Here is a 26,844-nt window from a genome sequence, read left to right on the forward strand (position 1 = left end):
TGTCCGCTCGGCCTTGCGCGGCTGTGTGTGACAGCGGTGGAGATCGCAGCGACAGCTCACGTACACACGCCGCTCCCAGTCGCTTAATTACCCACTGCACATGCAATTATTCCTCTCTCGCTTGTTTTCGGGAGAGGCACGCTCACTTTCTCCTCTTCACATTCTTGTTTTTTCCCCCCTTTCTCTTTTTGGGATCCTTTCATTACCCTCCACTCTCTCCCCCTCTCTTCTTTCTTCTCCTCTGCTCTCCTCCCTCCTCCTGCAGGACTTATAAATGAATAGCTTCACTAAGATTTGATTTCATGTAATTGTACAGTCATAAAATATTGATGTGGTGGTTGAGCGAGGCTTCATCGTTGCACCATCCCCAGAGCGCTGCGCCGGATTTGAGAGGTAAATATGGTTGTAGCATGGCAAGAACAAAGCAGCCTCATGACAGGCACTGCTCATGCGAGTCAACACACTGTATCAGAAAAGTGCGAGGAAAAGGAACAGAGTGCTCGTCAGCGCAGACACCCAGCCAAAGTGAGAGGAGCGGTGTATTGTCTGTTATCAGGATGCAGAAGTCACTCATTTGATTTAGCATTAAAGTGGCAAACAAGAAGAAAGCCAAGCAAGTGTGATTAGTTAACCTCATTCTGGCATGTTTGGAGTTTGGAACGAGCCCTGGTAGTCGCAAAATAGGGAGAGAAGTGTTGTGCAACCACTCGGCTCCGATAAATCAAAGCCCCCCGTCCTGGACACGCAGACAGGATTTTAAATGTATGAATTATTATGGAGTATTGCAGGGAGCCAATAATCAAATAAATAAAGTAATACACTTGAAACGCAGCGGAACTGTAAATCTGCTTAAAGGAGCAGGCCACGTTTTTGTTTAAAGCCATTTTTATAACCCACCTAAGGGAAAGCAGATACTAGAAGAAGAGAGTGCCTGGCCTCTGGGCCGTGCCCCACACTTAAATAGATTAAACTCTGGTTTAACGCTGTGGAGGCGCGGTAGCCCTGCACAATAGCAGCCTTTGTTGAGGGCATTTTTCCGTTTTTTGAGAAGGGAGAGGGAGAACGTTGGCCACGCTGGAACGTCCCGTGCCACAGCTGTCATGCCAGAGCTTCCCCAGCGTTTGTTTTGAGTTAGATGAGACATGATGTGGCAGCCACAACAAGCTCTGTGGGGCATGTGTACTCTCCGGCTCTAATTGGCTTCATCATCGCGCCGATTGTCTGCTGACCAATAGTGCAGGTCACCAATTAACAAGCGCCGGAGACAAGCTAGCGCTGAGCGCGGCCGGTGGAAGATGATGGCATAATTAGTTATTTGTGTTTGCTTTTATGTTTCATCCAGTGGGGTGTCTTACATTTAAAGACATGCCGAGCTTTAACAATGTTACAGCAGCCTGTAATTAGTGCTCTCATTTTCACAAACTTCCCCCCTATTCAGCTTCAGCTGAGAGAACAGCAGGCTCAGGCAGAGAGCAAGCGATGCCTCTGTGTAGAAGAAGCGTGTCTTTTAAATAGATTTTTTTATCGTCCCTCGATTTTTTTTTTTATATATGAGTTGACTTAGAAAAGTAAATGCGCATCTGGAACATTACAGCAAACTTGATTTTTTTTAAATGAAAGTAATACTTTGTTTTTATAATACATAAACATGCAGTTTAATACTTTATATGGAAAATGAGAAACACAGATGCCAGGCCTCTGACTTTTTGTAGCTCTGTGCAATCCTGTCACATTACACTTTCAGATTGTCCTTTATGTGTGATCAAACACATACACTCCTAAAAATAAAGGGGCTTAAAAGGGTTCTTTGAGGGATGCCATAGAAGAACCACTTTTGCGTCTATAAAGAACCATTTTGTAATAGAGACGTGTCAGGGTGAAGAACCTGTACATCAAGTGAAGGCCTTTTTTTGAAGACCAAATCCACAAAAATGGTTCTTTATGAAACCAAATGTGGTTCTTCTATGCCATCACTCAAATAAGCACCTTTAGAGTGCAATATGCATTTCGTGTGCAGAATGTGTTTGTTAAAACTGCAGAATTAGATCATACACTGGATCTGGATCTTCTTTGCATGTCGTCCAAAATGGTTAATCGTAATGTTTCAAGGCCCTGATGAACTTCTGAAAGCTTTGGATCACATTAGAATGGAGTGTGACCGCGATTTAAGCTGCTTTTCAATCATGACATTATAGCATTACGCTCATGCTACGCCACATGGTTCTCATCAAACTTCAGCGCGCTCTAATACAATATGAATACCATATCTTTTGAGCATTTTGACCTTCTCCAAGACTCTCAAATTGTATCCAGATAGAGCGGATCGCTCCACAGAAAGAGCTTTTATTGTAATTAAACCATTATTGATACTTTCTTTTCGCCTTGACAGAAGTCTCCTGTTTTTAAGTGATGTCGCAATTTCTCGAATGTAATGAAATATTTAGCATCTGTGCAATTTAGCTCAAGGAGACATTTATTATAGCCTGTTGCAAATCCTTTTTGCTTCTGCATTGATTTTCCCTTCCAGCATGCACCAATGGCCCTAAAACTATATATTAATGTAAGTGGTAGAAAATAAGCTGTCTCGCTGTTGTTGTCGGGTGTCTGTGCATGGCTGCCGCGTGTTGGAAAGGAGGAAGGTCATTTTGCAAGCTGCAGTTATGAGGACAGCGTAATTGGGAATGTGTTTTATTGGATTTCTTGAGTGGTGAGAGGGAGTGATCTGAGCAGCACAAAGAGGGTTTAAACAAGTACCTGCAGTAAACAAGGGAATTCAAAAGGGCTATTTAGGATTTTTCTTCTCTTTTTTTTTTCGCCTTCCCAAAAAGCCACAGTTAAGAGAAGGAAAGTGGAAAGCCTTGAGCTGTATTTTGGGGAAATTGGGCGTGCAGGAATGCCATAATGTGATAATTCTCTTAGAGGACTCAGAGGTCATGGAATGCGATGGCGTGAAACCACATCGAGTCACTGGGCAGCTTTCGGAAAAATACATGTGGTCGTATGTGGGCTGCTTCTCCGGCTTCCTCAGAAGTACTGCGAACCTCTCATAACGTCGCCGAGGCCTGCACTTTAACAAGCCATGTCTATCAAAACACTTTGACAACGCTTTGGCAACCTGTACAAACGCTTTTCCTGCAGCCATCAACCACTCAGGGTCCTGCCCTTACGAATGTTTCACTGATATCAGCATCTTAAAAACACGTTTTTACAGAGGATGAAGTAACTGCTCCAACTCCCCTAACAAAATAATGTTTGGTAGCTACGTAAGAGTATAATGGTTCTGAAATGTCAGCTAGATTATGCTTGGATGAAGCGTTTCGACTTGATTTTCTCATAGGGATACGCGATTTCTCCCACATCCTCCTCATGGGTAATGAAAAGCAGACGGCCCAACTGGAGTATTTGGAGCCAGGACTGAGGTCCCATCAGTTCTTGTCACACAGAGCCCGCTCTTAGTAATCCATGCTGGCAGAGCCAGGAAAGTTATGAAGTGGATCTCCTCTGTGCATTTTTTATATTAATCTGCCTCTCACCAGAGGAGTCCGTATCAAGACGGCAAAAACGACAGCACCAACCAAAGACAGACCACCTGAAAATGGCCTGTTGGATGCCAACTGATTGCTCTCCCAAGTTGAGTGGAAAATTTCCCTTTCTCTCTTTTTGTAATCTTTCATGTGTAGGCTGTAAAGAGTGTCGCCATATTCATCTCCTTGCTTGAGAATTATGAGTTCCCTGAAGCGTTCAAACATAATAAACAGGGGGCTATAGAGCTCAGTGGCACTGCGCCTTCAGTGTGTTTGCAGAATCATTTTATGGGATAAATCTTTCCTCAGAGACAGCTATAAAAATATCATTCTCAATGGGAAGTGCAGTTCGAGCGAATAGATTGCTTGGAAGCAGAAGTTTATTACCATTTTCTGCGGACAGATTAAGCTATATTTGTTATGCGAAGCTGAAAGTAGCATGTGACAGAATAGATCCTGTTTGTGCTGAGATTATTCATGGACAGAATAAGAGATAAAGTGGTTTGTTTTTATGACATGATGAACCGCCGCAGACCAGTAAAACTGGTGTTAATTTCAGTAGTGGTATGTTTACTGGACTAAAAGAGCCCTGCTTAAATTCCACATTTCTGTGTCTAGGATCTTCAGCACGTATAGACAATTAGGCTGCACTTAGTGTTTTGAATAATATGGTAAGAGTTATGTGGCTGGGATGAAGTAGATAAACAAAAATCTCAAACCTCTGAAGACCCAAATACACGCTTTAAGTGCCCATATTCTACATTTTTCTGTTGCATGTTCACCCTGAACTTTACTTGTGACATTTGCATGGTTTTATGTGCCAAAAAAAACTTTTCCAGCCTCTCCTTATTTCTCAAAACTGCACCGGGGGCGTTTTTGTTACTGCATGGGAATGAATGGGACAGGCTAAGGAGGTGTAGACTGGATACGTGGACATTTTTTGGTACTGCTAATTCACCCACCCATTCAAACCTCCCTATAGTACTAGCAATGCTCCTGACACTTAACACGTCTCCTCCGATACATGCGACACCAGCCACCGCCTCTTTTCAAACTGCCACATTGATGCCTGTGCCAGCCAACATGGCTTTTCAGAGTGATGAGGGAAGAGAGCTACCCACCAGGAGAGAGCACTGCCAATTGTGGTTCGGGATTTGAACTCACGACCCCTGGGCTATAGCGGCAGCGCATTAGGCCGGGAGTCTCAAACAAAAATGAATTTAACAGGAAGGACAGAAAGATAATATTATGGCACACTCTTCTAAATAAAGGTTATTTGCACTGATGCCATAGAAGAACCTTATTTGGTGTTTCCATTAAGTTTATCAAGAACCGTCCCCTGAAATGTTCAGTTGAGACCAAAGGCAGTTCTGTGACATCACTCCAAAGACCCAATACCATGCTATCATACCTCCTTTTTACTCCCACAAGCCCAGGCTATCTACAGCCCCGAGAAACATCCCCCTCACCGTGCTGTTATTTCCTTTGCTGGAAAGCCAGGAGGACGCTGTCTCCTCCACGTGTCTGAGAGGGCTAAGGACAGCCTGGGCTTTTCCCTCCATCTGTCCTGAGGGACGGGCTTTGGGACAGATCTGGTGTCCAGCAGTGCAGTGTTTGGAAGCTGCTGAAACTGCTCTGGCAGCTGGAGCTCTGGAGGTCGCCGCAAGGGCAAGGCCCACGAAAACACTCGCAATTAGAAGCCAGTGACTCACAGTGTCCACATAAATCAGATGACATTGCACATCATAAACAGACTGTAAAACTTTAAAGCACAGTTAATTGTTAGTAATAGCAGCACGATTGATTTATGGGCTAGTACAAAGCAGAAAGATATGGGCGGGTGACCTCAGTGTCACGTCACTCTTATTACACAAGTGGTACGTTGCATATTTCAACTTGAAAACAAGCAGATGTTTTTGAGGAGCTCTGTTTGAACAGCCAGGATGATGTTTCCCATTTGCATTGCTTAATGGAAAGTGAGAGGGGATGGTTCAGGACTTTTGCTGTCTTTCGTTCCTTTCTTTTGTGTAATTGTTTCAGATGAGAAATGACAATTGATTTTTTTCATATTGTTAAACTTGGGTTTAGACATGAAGAAATCAAGTCAAGTCTGCGTCTTCCCATTTTATAACAGTAAAATAGTTATGTGTTCATTACATAATAAAAATGACGAATTTATATGAAGAGTGAAATAGGGCCTTTTTTCCATTGCAGGAGCACGAAGGAGCCATACTTGGGACCACTGGAACGTTCAATGGGAGGGCTTACTGACGTAGGGATGCACTGATTGGCTCCATATTTGCACCAGCATCGTGCCGCAAGATATGGGGTCGACAAGAATAGTTGTAGAATAGGTTGTTCAATTTTATCGTTCTTTGAGTAGGTTGATCATTAATGTGGTGAAGAGGACATTTAATGCGCTGTAACATAATGAAGTTTAGTGTACTTAAGTCCGCTACCAGGATCGTACAACATCGCTACCGCAGCGCTAACATGGGTTGGTTACTAAGCTAAAGACTAAAGAGCAGAACTGTTGCTAAATTATTATGAGACGCTGTGCTCTTCCTGGTCCTGATTTGATGGTTCTGCTCTGGCTCCTGTATACTCAAATAGCGCTGTATCAACAACTGTTAATGTACATTTTATACTAAAGGAAATGTGGATTTTGTCATTACTTGACATCAGAATAAGCAGAAAAGGTGTGTTTAGCAGCTGTTACAGACAAGATAAGTTGAATGTAAACGTAATTTATTGCATAACTAAAATATAATCAAACATACAATTATGTAATTACATTTGCTGAGTAAATAAAGTAAACAGCTTAACTCTAGCATATGCTGATGTAAAGTTTCAAATGCTCAAAAGTCTAGACTGTTGACTTTTGGCAACAGCCTCCCTTTAATGCCATAGTACACAGGTTCATTTAACCAGGGTGTCCAGTTCCAGTCCTAGAGGGTCTCAGTCCAGCACAGTTTGCTGATTTCCCTGCTCTGACACACCTAATAAGCCTGATAATTAACTGGTGAGATGAATCAGGTGGGTTTGAGCAAGCAAACCACCAAACTGTGCTGGACCGAGGCCCTCCTGGACCAGGGCTGGACGACCCCGCGTTACACTAATGCTAAGTGAGTTGCTGTTTCGCTTCAGTTACAATACTTACTCAGTGATGTTTTTGCAATTACAGAGGCACAGACAAGCACGTCCCGCCGCGCCAGTTCTCATAGTTTAATTACAGTTTAACTTTTCAGTTTTCCTCTGATGATTGTAAGATGCTGCCAGCCTAATTAAACACAGATGGCTTATTCTGAAAGGCTTCAGTGTGTGTGTGTGTATGTGTGCTGCGTTGCTCGGGACCGTGCCAGAGCCGTAGTTTAGATGGAGCCAGATCATTAGGCATATTTAAAGTAATCCTGCATCTGATTGTATCACATAACGCTAATTGTGTCATCATGATTTATATACACATGCAAATGGGCCCGCATCGCCTCTGTTACCATTGTAACACTTAATTTGGGTTTCATTAGCGTGAGGGGATGCTGATAGAAATTTATCTCCCAGTCAATCCGCTCAAGGATAAGGATATATCTGACCTCAGAGAGGGAAATGGAGAGGGAGGGATAGATATGTGCATCAACGAGGGAACAGTCTGCTTTATGTTCGGTCCTTTTTGTTTAAACGATTCCGAGTACATGACTAAAGAGCTATAGCCGAAGTTTTCCAAAACGTCTTTGAAATGTAAGGTTAGAACATGGATCAAGGTCATATGGCAAAGTGAAGCCGATCTCATTCTCACTGAACTGTTAAGTAAACCACATATTTATGTGATTTTGGTGTTTGGAATCCTAATGATCAGCACTAAGCATATGCAGTGTTTGGCTGATGAGAAACTGTCCGTGACAGAGATTGAGTAGTATTCTTTCCCGGGGGGTCTCCAAGCTTTTCTCACTCTGTGTCAGAGGCTCCCTGTGGGGGCGTTAAGTCGCCGGACCTCCGGGGGTGCTGGAGCCAGTGGGCCAGCAGGGACTCCATTACCCAAACCAACCATACCCAAACAAGCCCACTCCTTTACTGCTCCCTGCTAGTGCTACTGAAAACAACCAACCTCAACCTCAACCCACTGTACACCCTCAGAAAGGCATGAGCTGTTCTCCCATTTGAAATATGACCATATATGCACATATAGTATTGGGCATATATTTTCAGATATATATCACATGTATGTAGTAGTTGTATATGTTTATGTTGTATATGTATATGCCCAATATATGTATCATATATTGGGCATGTATAATATATGGATCATACATATATTTTTCATTGGTAGGTAAGTACTTACATGTCTTTATGTCTTACTTATATGTGTATAATATGTGACAACTAGTGTATCAGATTTCAGTGTGGGCTCTATGTAGGGTTTTTTTACCCTTAACTGGCAGCTATTATTCTTCTTATTCTTATTATTCAGTGGCTAATTATTTGGTAACTTATAATGCAGTGTACATTATATAGTGTAGAACTATTGTTTTTAGTGCCATATAGTTGCCGTGGACCCCTTTTTAATAGTGTATTAGGGTTAGAATATAAAACATGGGTCCACATAAAGAAGCTTACAGTTAAAGTAGTTCATTTCTGTATTTTTATTTTTATTTTTGCTTATTCAAAGAGGGAATTGAAATAATGAAACCTAATCAATACATTTCACTGTCGGTAGACATTTTGAAAAGCTCCTTGTAGTGTAAGTCAAACACTGGTCCGATAAAAGGAGTGGACTGAACTTAAGGGAACCCTTTGCTTAGAGCAATAGTTGTTGACTCGCTGAATTCAAGCAGGATGCCAAAAGCAAAGTTGTCTATTCAAGTCGGTGCTTACACAAGGCCTCTTTGTGGTTTGTAAAGCTTGTCAGACACATCAGGGCCGGTAAGAAAAAGTATATTGTTTCCAGCACTTGGATTCCTTTCCTTCTGACATCTGCCACTCTGTAAAGATGATAAATTCTTGCCTCATTAGCCAGCGGTGTGGGATTACAGCCTGACAACACATTAATCACTCGCCTCTGTGGCAGGCCCCACTTGCAATAGGCATTGTTAACAAAACTTTTCTAATATGTCACTCTCCTCGTTGACAGCCTGTAATCAATCATTCTGATTGACAGGCCTGATAGATTACACTATTTATACTGTATGTAATGAAAGATAGCGTTTCCACCTACTGTCATTCCTGAGACGATGATAGCCCACCTCGGTAAAAAGAACACAAGACGTGCTACGGAGGAGAAAAGAGAGAGAGAAACAGCAAACAGCAGACAGACGCTGGCACGGCATTGTGAACTTTAAGCAGACAGTGTTCTGCTCCTTAGTGGGTGTCTTTTTCGTAGGAAGGCATTGTTTGGTAATGTGGTCTAGCTTTAAGGAAGTCTTCACAGCGACAGCTCTATTGTGATGTGGGCTGCTGTCACTGCCAGCTCTGTTTCAGGCAGGAGAAGGCTAGACTTTGTCTACCTGCACATTCGCTTCATCTGGCCTTATTGTGGAGGTGAAACTTTTTTGGTTGGCTTTTCTGCCAGTTTTTTTCAAGAGAGGAACACAAAGCTCTGCATCTGTGGACGAATTAGACTGGAGCATGGTTTATTATTATAATAGCCGTGGGTAATTGTGATTATAGTCGATCATAGTCTAGTCTCTTGTTCCACTTGTCATGAAATGTCAGGTGACATTTTTAAATGGTTAAAAAATACAGAAGAAAGGTACATGGTTTTGTGCTGACCGTGACTATATATTAACATTTTCTGTTGCTTATAACCTTTATTGGTTTTTCTTTGTGAATTTGCAATAATAGACCTCCTAACAATTCCTGTTGAAAAGGCATATGGGAGTGGTGTCATCTAAAAAAGAAAAAGGCATTAAAAAATAAAGAAGAGGACTAGTCCATCACACAGCTGACAGCTAGTGGATTTGGTGCTTTTCTTGAGAGACGGTGAGCTGTCAGGAAATTAGTTAACTGGAGCATATTGTGGAGAGGCAGGTAATTTAGCCTCATTGATGGCATCACATAATGGCCTGCAGGAGTCAGCTTCCTGACCTGCCACTGCTTTGTGTATAATGCAGAATTTAGTGGCATGCTCAATGCATCTTGTCAGCTGCAGGATTGGATTCTCAGCCCACTGTATCTCAGCTTGCAACATATTGGTCAATTATTTCTGAGGCTGTCAACACTGTTATTTTGTGTGTGTTAACTTTGCATCATTAAGACACCATGCGACAGGGAGAAGCCCTCTTGAGCGTTATTTATTTTGATTCAAGCGAGAATAACCTTCACATTCTTTTGACCCCCTGTTATGTTAAGATAGCAGGGGGGAGTCACAGCTGTTGACAGCACGAGATTCGGATTTAAGAAATTCTTTTAATCTAACTGTTAAGTGTAATGCTCCAAACATGAGCATACATTTATTTAGACAGGTTTTATTTATTTTTTTATATTATTTATTTTTTTATTTTTGGAGCGAGTGGCAGCACGTCCCCTGCCATTGTCCCATCCATATATCGTCGAGCGTTCCGAGATGTCAGGAGCAATTTAGATGTAGCTAAAAAAGTGAAAAGTCAGTCACTTTCAGTGCTGCATCCACAGTGTACACACACCCCAACAGTTCCTGTTACGGAATTGTATTAGTCAATTAATATTTCACCATTTACGGGACAAGGAATCGAACAAGACTGTTTAGCAGTGTGACAGTGCTGACTTTTATTTGCAATGAATCTATTGGCTATTAACAGATGCAGCAGTAAATAAACAGGCTGCTGCAGTTGTAGTGAAGACTCAGGCTGGAGAGATGGGCTTAGCCATGGATGTTCGAGTGACGGAACCGGGGATGATTAATGAGAAACTCGGGCGAGTAAAGCCACATCACCATGTGGGACATGATTAGAGCTTGACACAGACTGTAATAACATCTCTCCATGTCTGTTTACCTTCTCACTCTTCTTTTATTCACCCCCCCACACACACACCTCTCTCCTCAGGACTCATGCGGATGTATAATGTATGTGCGATAGGCCTAGCGGAGGGTCATGTAGGGAAAGCCTGCCCTAACAGGTAGAGCTGACACCTCAGCCTAGGGCTGTACGCCCACAGGAGGGGTGAAGGGGCCGGGTTTCAGATCAGTTTGACTTCTCCATCAGAGAACAAACAAGCAGGGCCCACAGGAGATTAACTGGACCAGAGCAATGCATTAAAGCTTTATGTCCTCCCTGCCTGTAGCCTGACAACTCATTAACAGGCTGACATCATCGTCTGTAGTGCTAATCAAGAGGGATGGTAGAGGATAGTAAAATATGTGACATGGTCAGGCTTGGGAATCAACCCTTAGACATGTCAGTTATGACCGTGGAAAACAAAAGCATGGTGTAATTCAATATAAATGATTTCTCAAAAGAAGTTCTGTTGGTGCTAATCTTTCAATCGCTAGTCAGAAAAGTGCAGTCTCAGAGATGTTGATGCAGTATACTGTGATGCATGCAGTCATACAATGCTGTATAAATATGTTATTAATGCAATCAGGACTAAGTGGATTTGGCAAGCAAGTGCCATCCACTGTTAATAAAAATCATACCAGTTCATATTCATTCTTGCCCCTTGGATTAATGCTGAGGTTGTACAATGCAAAAGGATTTGATTGTCTGATATGGACTTGTTTACAGCTTTTAGATCAGACATGCAGTTTCTGCATAGCAATGGATTATGAATTTGTATTTTTCCATATGAATGAATGGGGCATGCGAAAGTTAATACAAATACACTAATAACAAATACGCACCATAGCATGCACCTACCAAAAAGGTTTACTCTAGTGACTAATTAGCAACAGCCTAGTAGCTGCAACAAAGTGGGAATCACTTAAACTCTATTAAATGTCTGCTTTTTACACTAAATGTCATCTTTATTCAAGGTTTTTATTTCCCAAGTTATATTTTCTAAATTTTTTATACTAATAACTCTCAATTTCTACAAGTTCTGTGATTTGTTACATGCTAGTATCTGTTCCTTCAAACACTATCTCAGGTGTGAGAGTATTTTGGGTTGTGAGAGTCAACCCTGCCCCCTCATTATTTAATCTGAATTCCTAATTTAGCAGCCCTCCTCACTGGTCTGAATGAGAGAAAGAGAGAGAGAGAGAGAGAGAGTGGGAGAGAAAGGCTCGTTCTCCCCATTCAGTGTGTGAAAGGCTAGAGGCTCAGATCCGTCAGAAGACAGGCCTCTTGCTAGCCTTGGTGCCTCTGCGGTCACCCGCAGGCCAGTTGGGTCAAGTGACACTCACACTCTGTTCATCCCTCAATTGGCATAGAGAGAAAGGGAGAGAGAGAGAGAGAGAGAGAGAGAGAGAGAGAGAGGCAGAATCTCTGTACTACATTGCTGATCAACAACAGTAAAAGCCATTGCTCCTTGTTTGCTAACACAGCTAGCTAGCTGGGTTGGCTTAGCCTCTATGAGGCTTTGGGCCTCTGGCTTTATGAGGAGCACGTAGTGTTAAATGCCGTTTAGGCTGCCTTATATTTAGATTGGACTCATATGCACATAGTTTGTGTCATTGCTTGGATTTCCCTGTAGCGGCACGGATAATAAATTGCCCCTGTTGGACATCTGTAACCAGAGAGGAAGGTTTACCTTGTTAACCGACGGAATGGGCTTCATCTTGTTTTTTAATTAACTGTACACCGCATAGGTGCTGCAGACGGCCGTGACTTCTGACATTAGTGGCCGGCTATTAATATCCAGCATGTGACCTTCGCGAAGCTGGCACCGGGCAGCAAGTTGACAGATTCATGGCTCCTCTGCCCTGAATAAGGTTGTCACATATTTAAACGCTTGAAATGGGTCCAGAGCGCCATAAAGCACAGACATTTTAATTCGGGGCTGGACTGGAAGGGAGAATTTCAGCCATATAAATGTTGGCTCTTGAATAATACAGGCATGGCCTAATAGTCGGGATTAAAGTATTACCAGAACTAATTCAGCCGTGTTAATATTCAGACATGAATACATGATCCAGCCTGTAAGTTTCCTTCTATCTGACACATTATTTCAGACTGATGTAAAGTCATGAGGTGAAATGATGACACTTCCTTTTTCCTGCATTTTTTTCCCTCCTCCCGACCCCTGATAGTGTAAGGATCTCTTTGTGTCCAGTGTGTTGTTATCTGAAGCCCATGTTGCCTCTGCCCAAACACAGGACGGCTTTTGTCTTGTGCAGGATGTGTTTCCTCGCTGTCCGCCCGTGCAGGGTGTTGCATTTGATCTGCGGGCTCAGGACGCTGGGCTGGGAGCAGGGGGCACGGCAGCACCGCTGTGTTTTTTGACAGAAAGGAGGATGAGAGGGGTAGAGCGCCTTTTCTCTGAAGCAGGTGTTTCTATCCTGTCCTGCTCGGGCCAGACAGGGCCAGGCTCCAGATCAGCTGCTGCCAGCCAGCCAGCCACTGAAATGCAAACTGGCAACTGGCTGACCTGGAAAGAACGTCCCGTTCTGGAAGCTTTTTTTGAGGAAGAAAAAAGTAGCGACTGTGACCGCGAGCCGTGACACGGGCTAAAATATTGTTTCAGCGGAATATCACCTGATATTGGCATGGGGACACGGCAGGCAGCTGGTAGCACAATAGACATCGCATCCACCCTGTTTGTCTGCCAACTGGCAGCATCAATCAGCAGCCTTGTTTGAGGTAACGTGATAAGCGTTACGGCCCCCACTTTCATCACACCTCAGCCCAAAGCGCTGGGGACCTGGCCCTTTTCTACCCCCCACACCCCCACCCCCCCGTAAAGCAATCCGCAGCCGGCGCATCAGATAGCTTTACTATATCCTGTCATAACTCATCGGATTTCCAGACAACTGAGAGCCTTTGTCATCTGCATTCCAGACAGCACTGCGGCTTGCTCTTTTCTTTGGGTGCTGAAAGATAATGCGTCCTCTCAGTAGATCTAGTCTCCTGATTCTTCAAGTCGTAGTTAAACTCTTAAGGTAACTCAATGGCCATGCAGTTCTTGGGATAAGCTTCCATTTGTATGGAACCTTTATGTTATGTGGAAATTCTTTCAACCTTGAAAAGGTTCAAAGGTTCTTTACAAGGGAACCAAAAGTGGTTCTTCTGTGAGAGCCTGTCAGTTCCCATACAAGCTGCACTGTGTAGCTCAAGTGTCATTAGTAGTCTTTGCTAGCTCTGCTGGGTTCTGATGGTCACTGTACTGGGCTAAGTGATGTACTCTCAGTGTGTATCTGGTTAGTGGTGTTATATCTTTACTCCGCTTCCCCCATGAGGCACATTACTTTTACAGATTCTACAAATATGTGAGTTTGACTCAGATATGGTAAAATATAAAAGCAGGACTGGTAACATTCTGTCAACACTGGTTTTAATAGGATTATACAGCTGTGTGCGAGGTCCATGTCGGTTGAATGAGGATCTGGAGCATCCTGTGGCCTTGCGCAACACTGCAGCTGTTCGTTAAATGTGGATAATATGATCTGACTTGCTTTCAGGACCAGCTAAAGTATTACATATTTATACTGAAAAACGGCCGATATGGATACATATCCGATCAATCCTTTCCTTCTCTAATTTACAACTTGTAGTATAATCTGAAAAATAAGTCGTGCTCTAGACTGGAGATGAGCTCTGATCATGAATAATATATAAAATGTCATTCATGACTTTCATCAGTTGTGATGAGTAGTGGCATCATTTAGGAGGACCAGTTTTGGAGGACCTGCTTGTTGTGAAACACCTTCATGAGGTTATTGGCATGCCTAATGCCAAGTATGGGCTAGATGGGTATAAAGTCCTCCAGCATTGAGCTGTGGAGCAGTGGAACGGTGTTCACTGGAATGATGATGCTCCATCCAGTACTTCTGGGATGAGTTTTTGGAGGACCTCTTTGCCTCATCATTTTAAAGGACGGCTTGTTGTGAAACACCTTGATGGTCTGAGGGGGTGGATGCACTGCTCACCCCAGTTATGCTGTGTTTAACACTGAGTTCTTCACACTCTCACACCTCATTTACATGTTCTCCAGAGAACAAAACATGGTTCCTCTGTTGCATGTTATTTTAAGAATGTAACAGCAATGCACTTGTGAGATTGTTAGATATAAAAGCATTTACAACATGTAGTAGCGTCTGAAAAAGAAGGCCCGCTGTAGACTAGACACAAGCTCTGATCATGAAGAAAAGTCCTTCATGACTTTCATCAGTTGTGGGTCGTTGTTTTTTGGTGTTTTTTTTTTTTTTGGTCACGCTGCGTGTCATGAATGTCATGGCTGGCTGACACCTGTCCTGTGTGTGGGGTGGTTGGAGCTCTCTGCGTGTCTGTCAGATAGTTGAGAGGCTGTTTGTTTCCAGGCCGCTGTTGGGCCAGACGCCTCTCCGGCGCTGCAGGCCGTGGCCAGGCTTTGTGCTCATCACACCAGACATGACAGGCCTCCTTCTCTTTGGTGTTGAGAGTGAGTGCTCTCTGTGGCCCTGTGGGGAACCCAGAAAAAAAATGGCGGTTGCTTTTTTTTTCTGCCTCTTTCTCTTGAACTGCACATCAGAGAGAGGATCAATATTGTGTGTTCTAATATGAGCTAGTTGCTTCTGCAGTAACTGAAAGGATAACTTGTTGTTTACATGTACCTCATAGCCTGTGGATAATGTGTTTGACTTTTATGTTTGTAGGGTTGAACAGTTTATGCATTCCTTTTAACAGCTTATCGGCTGACTGAAGTAAGCATGTTATAATAATGGCAATATATTGGCTCACTCTGTAAAGACAACGCTGCATAGCAACACAGAGGGGACGGGAGGCGAGACTCTAGTCTGGATCTTAGTTGAAACTTTTCTGAGCAACATGGCTTCACGTCAAGCATTATTGCAGGAAGTTCTATTGGTGTTTCATAACTTCAGAAGCTACAACACATGGACAAAAGTATTGAGATGCTCATTAAATGTTTCTTTGGAAATCAGAGGTTAATCTTACTTTTGTTGGAGTCCAGGGAAGGCTTCTACTAGATTTTGGAGCGTTGCTGTGAGGATTCGATTGCATTCTGCGACAAGATGGATGATCATCGCCTCACCTCATGCACAACTCCCCAACTCATCCAAGAAGTATTAGATTGAGCATCATCATTCCAGAGAACACAGTTCCACTGCTCCATAGCTCAATGCTGGGGGGCTTTATACCCCTTTAGCCCATGCCTGGCATTAGGCATGGTGCCAATAGGCTCATGTTTATATGCTCCTGAGTCCTGTTCTGTTGGCAGTACTTCTCCACAGGAACTAGACAAGCAGCGTATGTGTGCATTTGCACATCTGTGTGAGTAATTTGAACAATGTGTGTAGATTTTGCACTACTGTGTACAGATTGGTTTAAGCACAGTCCATTTAGAGAAAGGGATATGTGTAAAAATGGTAGTGTATCAAACAATAAAGCCTACGAAGGGTTCCAACTGCCAGGGCCTCCATCAGTATCCCTACCTAAAGGCATCTGCTCATCTATCTTACATAGGAAGATATACCGGTAGTTTCATATTCTAACTCAAGATTAATGTGCTTTTTTACAGCCTGCTGGGAGCTGCAATCATACGTGTCACTATAACATAATATCTAGGCTCTAAAGACATGACTATTCATTTTAATGGCCCTTTCGTCTCACAATTGAGCATTATAATGCACGCGACTCGTCTCATAGCTCACCCATTATTCACAATGATGTCGAATCATCAAAATGCATGCTCCATTGTCAGTTTGCACCCAGCGAGTCCTGCTGTTAATCAACTTTTAGGATTTTTTACCCAGTGCCTTGGAGATTACTCAGGGTACAGCAAATCTTCCTGCTTGCTTTTCTTCATCACTGAGGATCAGTAGTGGCATCGTTAAGGTGTCTTCGGCGGACCTGTTTGCGTCGTCATTGGAAATGATAGCTTGTTGTGAAGCACCTTGACAGGCTGAGAGGGCAGATGCACTGCTCACCCCAAATATACTGTCCTTGATGATGTTTTAATGCAGACAATGGCTCTAACTCTACTATAGCTGAGATCAGCAGTCAAAAACTGTATGCTCACAGAGGTCTTCTGGAGGAGATGTACTCCCTCACTACTGATTGCTTGAAATGATGAAAATATTGTCACTCCATCACAGCGTATAGATACTGATTCCTCTATAATCATCTATGTTTGACCAAATGCTAATATTCTGATATTGGAACATGCACATTAAGGAACCCACATAAGGATTTTATGAAGATCTTGTTCTTTGTTTAGTAAATTCTGAATAGGACATTTCTAAATGATTTAATCCTTATGCATTACCCTTTATAAGCACATAGCTGGAGGTCTGTTGTGTGGAAATCCCTAATTGTTGCATTAGTAATTGTAGTAGTGCACAATAAACTTTAAATATACACAATAAACTTTTTACCACCCTGTTATGCCTGATATTATTACATACATTTACATGTTATTTGAGTGTAATTGGCAGCCCTTGGATTCATATGGGTTCTTGATAGTGCCAGGCTTTGTATTATAGTATCTATTCAATGTTTAGGATCTATTCATGTTTTTTTGGTTGCAATAGACATATTTTAATTGAGCAGCTTTGTATCGTTAAACTACATAACCTAAATCCTGCTTGCATGTTGTGTAATAGGCATTTGGGTGCTACAAGTTCTACTTATTACTAATTACAGACTAAATAATTTCCATAGCAGAGTGTAATCAGAGTGTTTCTTGTGCATCCAGTGTCCTAATAGAGGGGATAATAAATAAAGCTTAATGTATAGTGAATAAACCTTTAGAAATACTTCAATAAACTCCTAATATGCACTCCTTAAATGAAAATACTACCTAAGATTGCATTCTGCTGATCTGATGTTACTGAAATCTTCTTTTGAAAGTTATACATTTTTACTACACATCAGTATGTAAATATTTATAGCAAAATGTCTGTCTGTTCATAATTTTACATAGAAAAAATAGTTTGACTTTCTGTCACTTATGAGTTTTGGCATAAATGATTTTAACAGAAACACTTCTAACTTCTAGACAGTACCCTGAGAAACACTCCAACCTGACAGATCCTTCCCACTTTTTCCCACTATCACCTTTTTCCATGTTTCAACATGTTTTCCAGCTATCCCAGACTGTTCAGTGACCTCATAGTGCTGGCTGTATTGTAAAGTCTCGTTTATCTTCAAATGAACAAATCTTTAGCTCAATAATAGGCTTAAAGCTGCTTAAGCTAAACCACTCTCTCTTTCTCTCTCTGTGACAAAATGCACATTACTTTGCTTGAGTTTTTGTTAGGATTGTGGGAGCCATCACTGGCCGGCACAAATATTTTCTGTTCAATAATCCACTAATGGTTCTCTTTGTACCTTGTCCAAATGTGCAAGTTCTTTTTTACTTTTTTTGTTTCTGAAGGGTCGGCTGTGCATGACCAGTGTGGGAGCAGGCCGATTATACGGAGCCGCTGATGGCAGTGAGCTCATGACTTGTGGCTGTTTATCAGTTATCTAGACCTCAGGCATCCAGGCACGGTCATGTTGTATACCCTGCCCTGCATACTTTAGTGCTAGGTCATTCCAATCTGAAAGATCAGGATTGGGGTCCATCATCGTAGCGTGGAATTGGCTGCATTAAACCTGTCCAAGTCCTGATCTTTTGTTTAGACCATTTTACCTTAATGTTCTTTATTTACACTACTGCTGTAGTTATACATTCTACACTTGCGACAGATAGGTACAGTTTCAGAAGGGTACAAGCAGTTTAAATATACTTTATAGTACAAAACACAGCTCTACTCCCACTTCTAATATGTCATCTGCAATATAAACATCAATGTTTTGATCTTTGTCAAAACATGGTTAACTAGCTGTAATATCTAAGTGCACATCCAGCTATGTTGGCTGTTAACTACAGCACATTAGAGTAAAACTTCAGATAATGAATATGCAGAATCTGTAGGTATTTACATTTACATCATGTAATTAGTGTAGAAATGACAGTTTTCATACATTGCCCTCCCCCCACACACACTTAGACATAATATAATGGACATCCTAACATAATCCTAAATTAAATTGTCATTTTTAGTACTTGGTTGCAAATTCTTTGCAGTCAGTGATTGCCGGAAGTCTGAAACCCATAGACATCAGCAGACACTGGGTTTCTTTCATGCCAGGGCTCTACCGGGCCTTTATTGTGTCTTCTTTGGTTCCTGACAGTACTTGATGTGTTTTAGCTTCTGTTTTTGCTTTCCACACACACACAGCCATTTTATTTACTATCCACAAGTACCAGTGAACTTAGAAGATATGTCTTCTAAGTTCTTGTATGGAGGTAAATGTATATACTGTAAAATAGTTGTTTTGGGTACTATTTTGTCTTTCAGCATCTGGCATGAACATCCCAATCTTTAAAGCCATGTTTAGACAAAGTACCTTAGGGAATCAAGATGGTTTCAAAAAGGGTTTATTAGATTGCTTTAGCCTGCTCCAGATATCTGAAGTGTTTAGTGTCCACAATAACAACTGAGAAAGGGTTGATTATGGGTACAATTCTGATGCGAACCAGTACTGGGAACCACTGTAATCAAGACATTCCCTCACCGGTGGTGTTTACTTTAGTCATCACTCTAACCATCATTAATCGTTGAAAGCTGCTGCTTAATGAATACACCACCTGCATCATTCCTTTTAGACCAGAGCACTTCCCCTCAGGGCTACACTGGATCAGACGTGTTGGAGGCACCTGTGTTATTGTTGTCACTCGCTCTCTGCCGGTGTCAGTACACTCCTACTTCTAGGCCTGCACCGTAGGCTCGTGACCTCTGCACGTTTCTATATCGTTGTGTCTAAACTCAAGCGCGGCCCTGTGGGCACACACATACAGAGAGAGGCCATGGCAGCTGAGGGGTTACAGCCACACTGTATATCCTCAAAGAGAGAGAAAGAAAAAGAGAAAGACAGAGAGAGCAGATAAGAGCAGGATGAAATAGGCCGGCTCCTTCTCCAGCACTACACTGTGTAAACATCTGTGTTTTACCTGTCATTTCCCCTGAGAGCTGTCTCATTACCTTTATCTCAGAGCTCAGCGTTCAGCATGAAATTTGATCCTGCCCTTCCTCCTGCTCTACATGCGTGCCATTTTGTCAAACAGGCTCGACATTCTTGGGAGGATGAGGCGGAGGGCTTTTGTTAAGTGTGGCACTCAGGGACGCAGTGGACCGCGCTTTAAGGCAGGGTGGAATATTTTTGCTGCCATTGTAGTTGAAGTGCGCCATAGGTGTGAACGTTCACGGCAGCTGTTGTCTTCTTCTGCAGTGTTGTTTGCACACTCATTAGCAGGCTTTGGCTTTCAGCAGACTCCAGCACAGGAATATCACGCCGTTTCATCATGTAGGTCCCTGACCAAGGCCAAGACGACAAGAAAGAAGCTTTTCAACTACAGCTCCAACAGATAAACAAATAAATATATTTATCCAAGGAATATATTCCCCAGTCTATCTCAATCCCTTAGAATTAAACCCGCTGTTTATATTACTGTAACATGGGTAGATGCTCTCTCTTCTTATTGGCTGCCCTGGATTGTGCCTCTTTTAAATGGCAGTCTGTGATTGAAACACTTATTTGGTGTGAAAGGGTGGAGCTAAACTACTGGAGGCCACATTTAGCTAAATTACTGTGCGAACAGCCCCCTGTGGTGGTAAAAATGCATTTACCTTAGTTTTATGAAATTATTTAAAAATAGATTATTTTTTGAAAAATGCAAATAATGAGCTGTGCTGGATGCTGTGGTGGTGGTCGACAAACAGATACCATGCATACAACAAGCCCTCTATGACATAATGTATATTTTAGCTGGCATTCGCAATTCTATTTAGGGCGGCGGTATCCTACAACCACAGCCTTTACTGAACTGCGTGTTTCAAAGATTACCCATTAATACATAGGCTACACTATATCTCCAAATGAGAGTGGACACCTCTTCTAATGAATACATTCAGCTACTCTCTGAAGCAAGAGTTGACTCTCTGAAGCAGATAAACATTAACCTGATTGGCACCATGCCTAATGCCAGGTGTGGGCTAGAGGGGTTAAAAGCCCCCAGCATTGAACATGGAGGTGTGTTCTCTGGAATGACGGTGCTCCATCTAGAACTTTTGGGATGTGTTGGGGTGGTGATCATCCAACTTTCCGACCTTTCTCACCAACTTACTTGTTGGCAAATGCAATCAAATCTTCACACCAATGCTCCAAAATCTTTAAAAAGTCCCTTGATTTCGGAAGAAGCGATAAATGAACGGGTGTCCCAATACTTTTGTCCATGTATTGTAGCTCTGTACATCTGTGGAATATGTGGGACTCAAGGGACTGTCTACAAATTGCAAGGTTATGAGCAGCAGCAGCAGCAGTAGTAGCAGCAGCAGCAGTAGTAGTAGTAGTAGTAGTAGTAGTAGTATGGTGGCATATACAGTGCCCTCCATAATTATTGGCACCCCTGGTTAAGATGTGTTCTTTAACTTCTAATAAATTGAGTTTTTTTCTAAATAATATAGGACCACGATGGAAAAAAGAGTAAAATCCAACCTTTAACTCAAGTGAATTTATTCAGTAGGAAAAAAATCCCACATTAAGAAATAATTGTTTAACATCAAATCATGTGTGCCACAATTATTGGCACCCCAGATGTTAATACTTTGTACAACCCCCTTTTGCCAACAAAACAGCACCTAATCTTCTCTTATAATATTTCACAAGATGGGAGAATACAGATAGAGGGATCTTTGACCATTCCTCTTTGCACAATCTCTCTAAATCATCCAGCGACCTGGGTCCTCTCCTCTGCATCCCACAGGTTTTCAGTGGTGTTGAGGTCTGGGGACTGAGATGGCCATGGGAGGAGCTTGATTCCGTGTGTAGTGAACCATTTCTGTGTAAATTTGGCCATATGTTTTGGGTCATTATCTTGTTGAAAGACCCAGTGACGACCCATCTTCAGCTTTTGGGCAGAAGCGACCAGATTTTGTTTTAAAATGTCCTGGTATTTCAAAGCATTCATGATGCCATGCACCCTAACAAGGTTCCCAGGGCCTTTGGAAGAGAAACAGGCCCACAGCATCACTGATCCTCCCCCATATTTCACAGTGGGCATGAGGTGCTTTTCTGCATACTCAGCTCTTGTGTTACACCAGACCCACTTAGAGCATTTGTTGCCAAAAAGCTCTATCTTAGTTTCATCTGATCAAAGCACACGGTCCCAGTTGAAGTTCCAGTACTGCTTAGCAAACTCCAAACGTTTGCGTTTATGATTGTGAGTGAGAAAAGGTTTTTTCCGTGCATGCCTCCCAAACAGCTTGTTGGCATGCAGATAGCGCCTGATGGTTGTTTTGGAGACTTTGTGAACCCAAGAAGCTACCATTTGTTGCAATTCTGTAACAGTGAGCTTTGGAGACCTTTCTATTTCTCTTATCATCCTCCTCACTGTGCGTGGTGGCAAAATAAACTTGCGTCCTTGTCCAGGCTTGTTTACCACTGTTCCAGTTGTTTTAAACTTCTTAATAATTCCTCTGACAGTAGATATGGACAGGTGTAGGTGAGTGGCTATTTTCTTGTAGCCATTGCCTGACTTGTGGAGGTCAACACACATCTGCCTTACTTGAATGGTATGTTCCTTTGTCTTTCCCATGTTGAAGAGAAATGGCCTCTGTGTCATGTCATATTTATACCCCAGGGAAACAGGAAGTTGTGAATTACTAATTAAATGTTCCTACATACTCTGATCAACTTCGTAAACTACTGTATAATTGACAGAAATACTTTAATTACATTTATTTCCTAAGAAATGTTAGGGGTGCCAATAATTGTGGAACAGGTGATTTTATAAAGAATAATTATTTCTTAGTCAGGGATTTTTTCCCCTTAAAATTCACTTGAGTTAAAGGTTGGATTTTACTCTTTTTTCCATTGTGGTCCTATATTATTTAGAAAAAAACTCAATTTATTAGAAGCTAAAGAACACATCTTAACCAGGGGTGCCAATAATTATGGAGGGCACTGTATATGTAAGGACATCACTAAATATTATATTTCAAACAGGCTGCTGAATTTCCTTATATTTGTCCAGTGTGGACTGAGAAGCGAACTTTTGTTCTGAACTTAATTAAGAGTGTCTGCCTACTACATCACAATTTATATTTTAAAATGGGGCGAGGGGAGTTGATAATGTGGACACTTAAAAAAAGGTGGGGGTGTTCTTTAAGGGTTCTCTTGTTAAAGTTGCAGGGCATTTTTTTAATAGTATAGAGAACCCTTTCCACTTAGAGTATTAGACGAATTGCATTTGACATGCCCCCATAGCCTGGCTACTGGCCTCTGTAGAGGTCGGCCTGCTAGTTTTGACTGGCAGAGTTGTAGGATTTAGTCTCAGTGTATGAGCCGAAGCCACGCCCCCCCCAGGTGTGGTTTAAAAACAGAGTGCATACTTTACTCAAGGCCACAGAAGCTGTTGTTCTCGTTGTTGTTCTTTTAAAGAGGCTGTTAAATACGGATCAGCTGCTGACGGCACTTTCACCACCCTTTCTGTCTTTGTCTGTCTGTGTCTCTCTCTCTCTCTCTCTCTCTCTCTCTCTCTTTCTTGCTCTCTCTCACTCCCCCCCCCGTCTAAGAATGGGCTGTGCCTCCGGGGGCCACATCACTTACCTGCTGACACGCAGGACATGATTGATGAGCAGCCTCGGGCGCTGGAGTCGACTTTGTCAGCTGCTCATAATTTATACATCTTATCTCTGTCAGAAGAAAAGAGAGAGCGTGGCGTATGGAAATGAAAACACGGGTCTTGTTTAGGCTTCCAGTAGCAATGCAGCTCGGAGAGAAAAATCCGATTGCTATCTGGCTACTCTCTCATCACGGCGGCTGCGGTCTGACCCTGGCTTGCCCTGGCTTTTCTCTGCCTGGCTCTGGTCTCTAGGATGGACAGGCCCCAGATGCTCTGTTTAAAGTTGGATCTCCGTCCAAAAGTGAGGCAGAGTTACCGTGTAATTATGTTTCCGTGAGCTTTGGGCGCAGTTTATTTTAGAAAGGCTCCATTCTGTGTCAACAATTAATAATCCTGGTTCATTTCAACAGCAAACTTTTCAGTGTTACAGCACTAGATGAATATTCGAGGAATCTTGTGTTGGCTCTGTTTTGGTGCTGATCTATTACTGCAGCAGATTTCATGTACCGCTTGATTAGCTGAGCTAGGGTGTGTAAGTGTGTAAGAGCATATGTACAAGGTTAATGTTAAACGAGAGTGTTTACCTAGACATGATGTCCATCATGATGAATCATCTCACTAACTTTTTAATTTCCATTTTGATCCGAACATCCATCACATATGTCAGATCACTCGTCCATGGCCTGGCTTGTCATCTGTGATGACAGACAAGAGATGCGTCAATGTAATCTGAGCTAGACACGCTTTCATTAGAAAACACATACAGCTCTGTGTACGACGGAGCTGACAAGTCCATAGACGTGCACAGTAAAATATATCCTGGTATTATTTAAGTAATGAAACCTTTTTAGACAGGTGTTTTTATTTTATTCTCAGGGTTTTTGTCCACTACAGAGATTAAATAACTAATCTTGGATGTAAGTGGTGTTTCTCTTAATCTGTAATTACTGTAAAATCCAACAGGGTTTAAAATTAAGTAGAAAATTTGCATTAAAACACTTTATTTGCTTGGTTAGAAAATCTGCATACATCTCAGTTTATAACAACAACAACAACAATAATAATAATAATAATAATAATAATAATAATAATAATACTTTGTACTTCTATAGTACTTTTCAAAAACCCAAGGACGCTTACAATTTCCAGAAAAGAAAAACAGTAAAAACCTACAGGTAAACAGTACTAGACATGGTCTAGATCCATGGTCTAGAGGATCATGACTAACTATTATTACTATTCCAAAAATGGGAAACGGGAGAGGTGCGAACAAGAACCTACAAATTTATTATATGCATTGGATATGTCCAAAATTATATACTTATGCATCTGTTTTGCACTTTGTTCTCACTAATATTGCTCAGGTGGAAAGACCCTCTTCCTCCTACTGACTTTCAATGTCTGAAACTAGAGAAGATAAGATACTCCCTTTAAGGGATTGTACAGAGATTCCATACAATTTGACAGCCCTTCCAGACATTTGTGGAAAATATGGAAGCTGACAGTGTATCCCCGTAATATAGATTTATTTAAAATGACTATGTGTCTTAGGTGTGTCTAAGCTTTGAGTATGTGAAACGTCTTGTTGCAGATCTGAGAGGTGGGTGGGGTGGGTGTGTTCACGGTAGTGGACTACTTGTACTCTGTATGTTGGTAAAATCTTGAATAAAAAGTAAATTCTGAATGTAAGTTCTGAATGATGGCAGTTTAACTTGGCTGAACGATTAAAATATACTTGTTAATAATTTAAATAAAACGGCAAAATCTGATGTACTTTAGGGATGTTTTTAAGGGATCCAAAACAACCCTGTTATTAATCGCTGTAGAAAAGAGCATGTCAGCTTTAAACCGAGATGACTCCTCTTGTCTCGTTTGCTGACTGTTTGACTGTGTGTAGCTGAATTTGAACAGAGAGTTTAAAACACTAAACTTGTAATCATCCTCCTCTTTTTACTGTTGTAACAACACTTTGTTCTTCAGTATTAGGCGGCTGTATTGTTTTTTTTTTATATATATATATTTTTAAAAAAACGTGTTTCGGTTAGCACGGCACAGCTAACAAAGCAACTCTGATTCCATAACCCCTTCTCGCTATTGATCTTTAGTCGCACATAAAAGAACTTTCCTAAAATCATGCATTTTTCATTGCAGTATCAATGGGTTCAGTTGAAGTCTTTGCATTTGGCACTAAGGTTTGCTTAAAGCTATACTTACGAATGCTGTCTGTTTTGCTCTATTGATTCAGTGGTTTTGTTTCTTGGATATTGAAGACACAAGTCCCCTGACATCACTTTGCTTTGCCTTTGATCAAAATGTTGGCTCTGAGCTACGGTGAAGAATCAAGTAAATTAGGCTAATTATGCAGCAGGGAGATACAGGAGTTTATCGTGCCTCCTATTGAATATTAAAACTAGATGAGAGCACACTTCCCTGTTAGAAAAAATAAAATAAATAAAAACTATGTTTAGCGTTCTGAACTGAGGACACTGAGCTGTTTGAGGTGATTGTTTTCCGTGTCAGAACTTTCTTTCAGAGTGTGTTGATGAGGTGATTAACGCAAAGCCAGTTATGAGGAATAATGAATGTTCTTTATGTTTACATTATAAGACATGATTAATGTAGCATTTCAGATTCGAGTACCTTCTCTGTTAGTTGAGCTGTACAAAGGATTTTGACCTGTTGTTCTGTAACTCGAGTGCTAGGAGCTGCTGATATTGAGCGACCTAGTTAAGGAAGTTTCATCAGATGTGCTGCCTTCACTCCTGCTCTGATCAGAGGCGCTGCTTCTTCACTGCTAAACTGTTTCATCTCACAGCAGAACTTATGCTAATCATACACTTGTGTTTTGACAACAAGTCGTGGTTATGATGATGAATAAGTTCAGTCCACTGTACTTGTGATGTGAACACCCCTTGCCCCTTGTGCCAGTACCCCCTGCAGACACCACAGTGTCAGGTTTCCACAGTGGACCCTACAATGATGTCTGCATCTGAGGCTTTCTCACTGTGAAGGGCTGTGAAATACAGTTTGGGGGTTTTGGTAACACGAGTGAGGAGGGGTGAGGACTACATGGACTTTTCTGTTGTTATGGACAGTAATCGGACAGATAAGATTCACCCTGAGAACGGTTTTGATATCACAGAAGTAACTTTTTTGTTTACATAGTGGGTATCCTTTTAAACAACTCACAGTGAGAGCTAGCTAGGCTAAAGAACGGCCTCCCCACAACGGTTTTAGTTGTAACACAATGTTAGAACTGAGCCATCTAACCAAATCTGCTCAACAGTCCACATATCAATTCACATATCAAAATACACAATTATACAGTTCAGAAAAGTTCTTTTTTTTTTTTTTGCAGTTTTTATGCAGATACTCTGGTAAAAGCATACTATAGATGTCATGTAGATGCCTGACTATCTGTTATGAGTGACCCCACTTATGACACTCATATAACTTTCAGCTAAATTGTTAATTATAACTAAATAATTAAAATGTATAATGCCTTGCTTTAAGGAACACAATATGCTGTTTATGCCTTAATTAGTGCTAAGTATACTAATACTAATACTTATACTAATAATAATGC

The 26,844-nt window shown here is 41.7% G+C and overlaps 1 protein-coding gene across 1 annotated transcript in view; it reads left to right on the top strand.

Annotated features, from left to right (window-relative positions):
- The window catches only part of lrmda (leucine rich melanocyte differentiation associated), a 283,091-nt gene that overhangs the window by 190,630 nt on the left and 65,617 nt on the right, over positions 1-26,844 (top strand). The window lies entirely within an intron of this gene.

The sequence above is a fragment of the Salminus brasiliensis genome, chromosome 4, assembly GCF_030463535.1.
Source record: "Salminus brasiliensis chromosome 4, fSalBra1.hap2, whole genome shotgun sequence".
Classification (NCBI taxonomy): domain Eukaryota; kingdom Metazoa; phylum Chordata; class Actinopteri; order Characiformes; family Bryconidae; genus Salminus; species Salminus brasiliensis.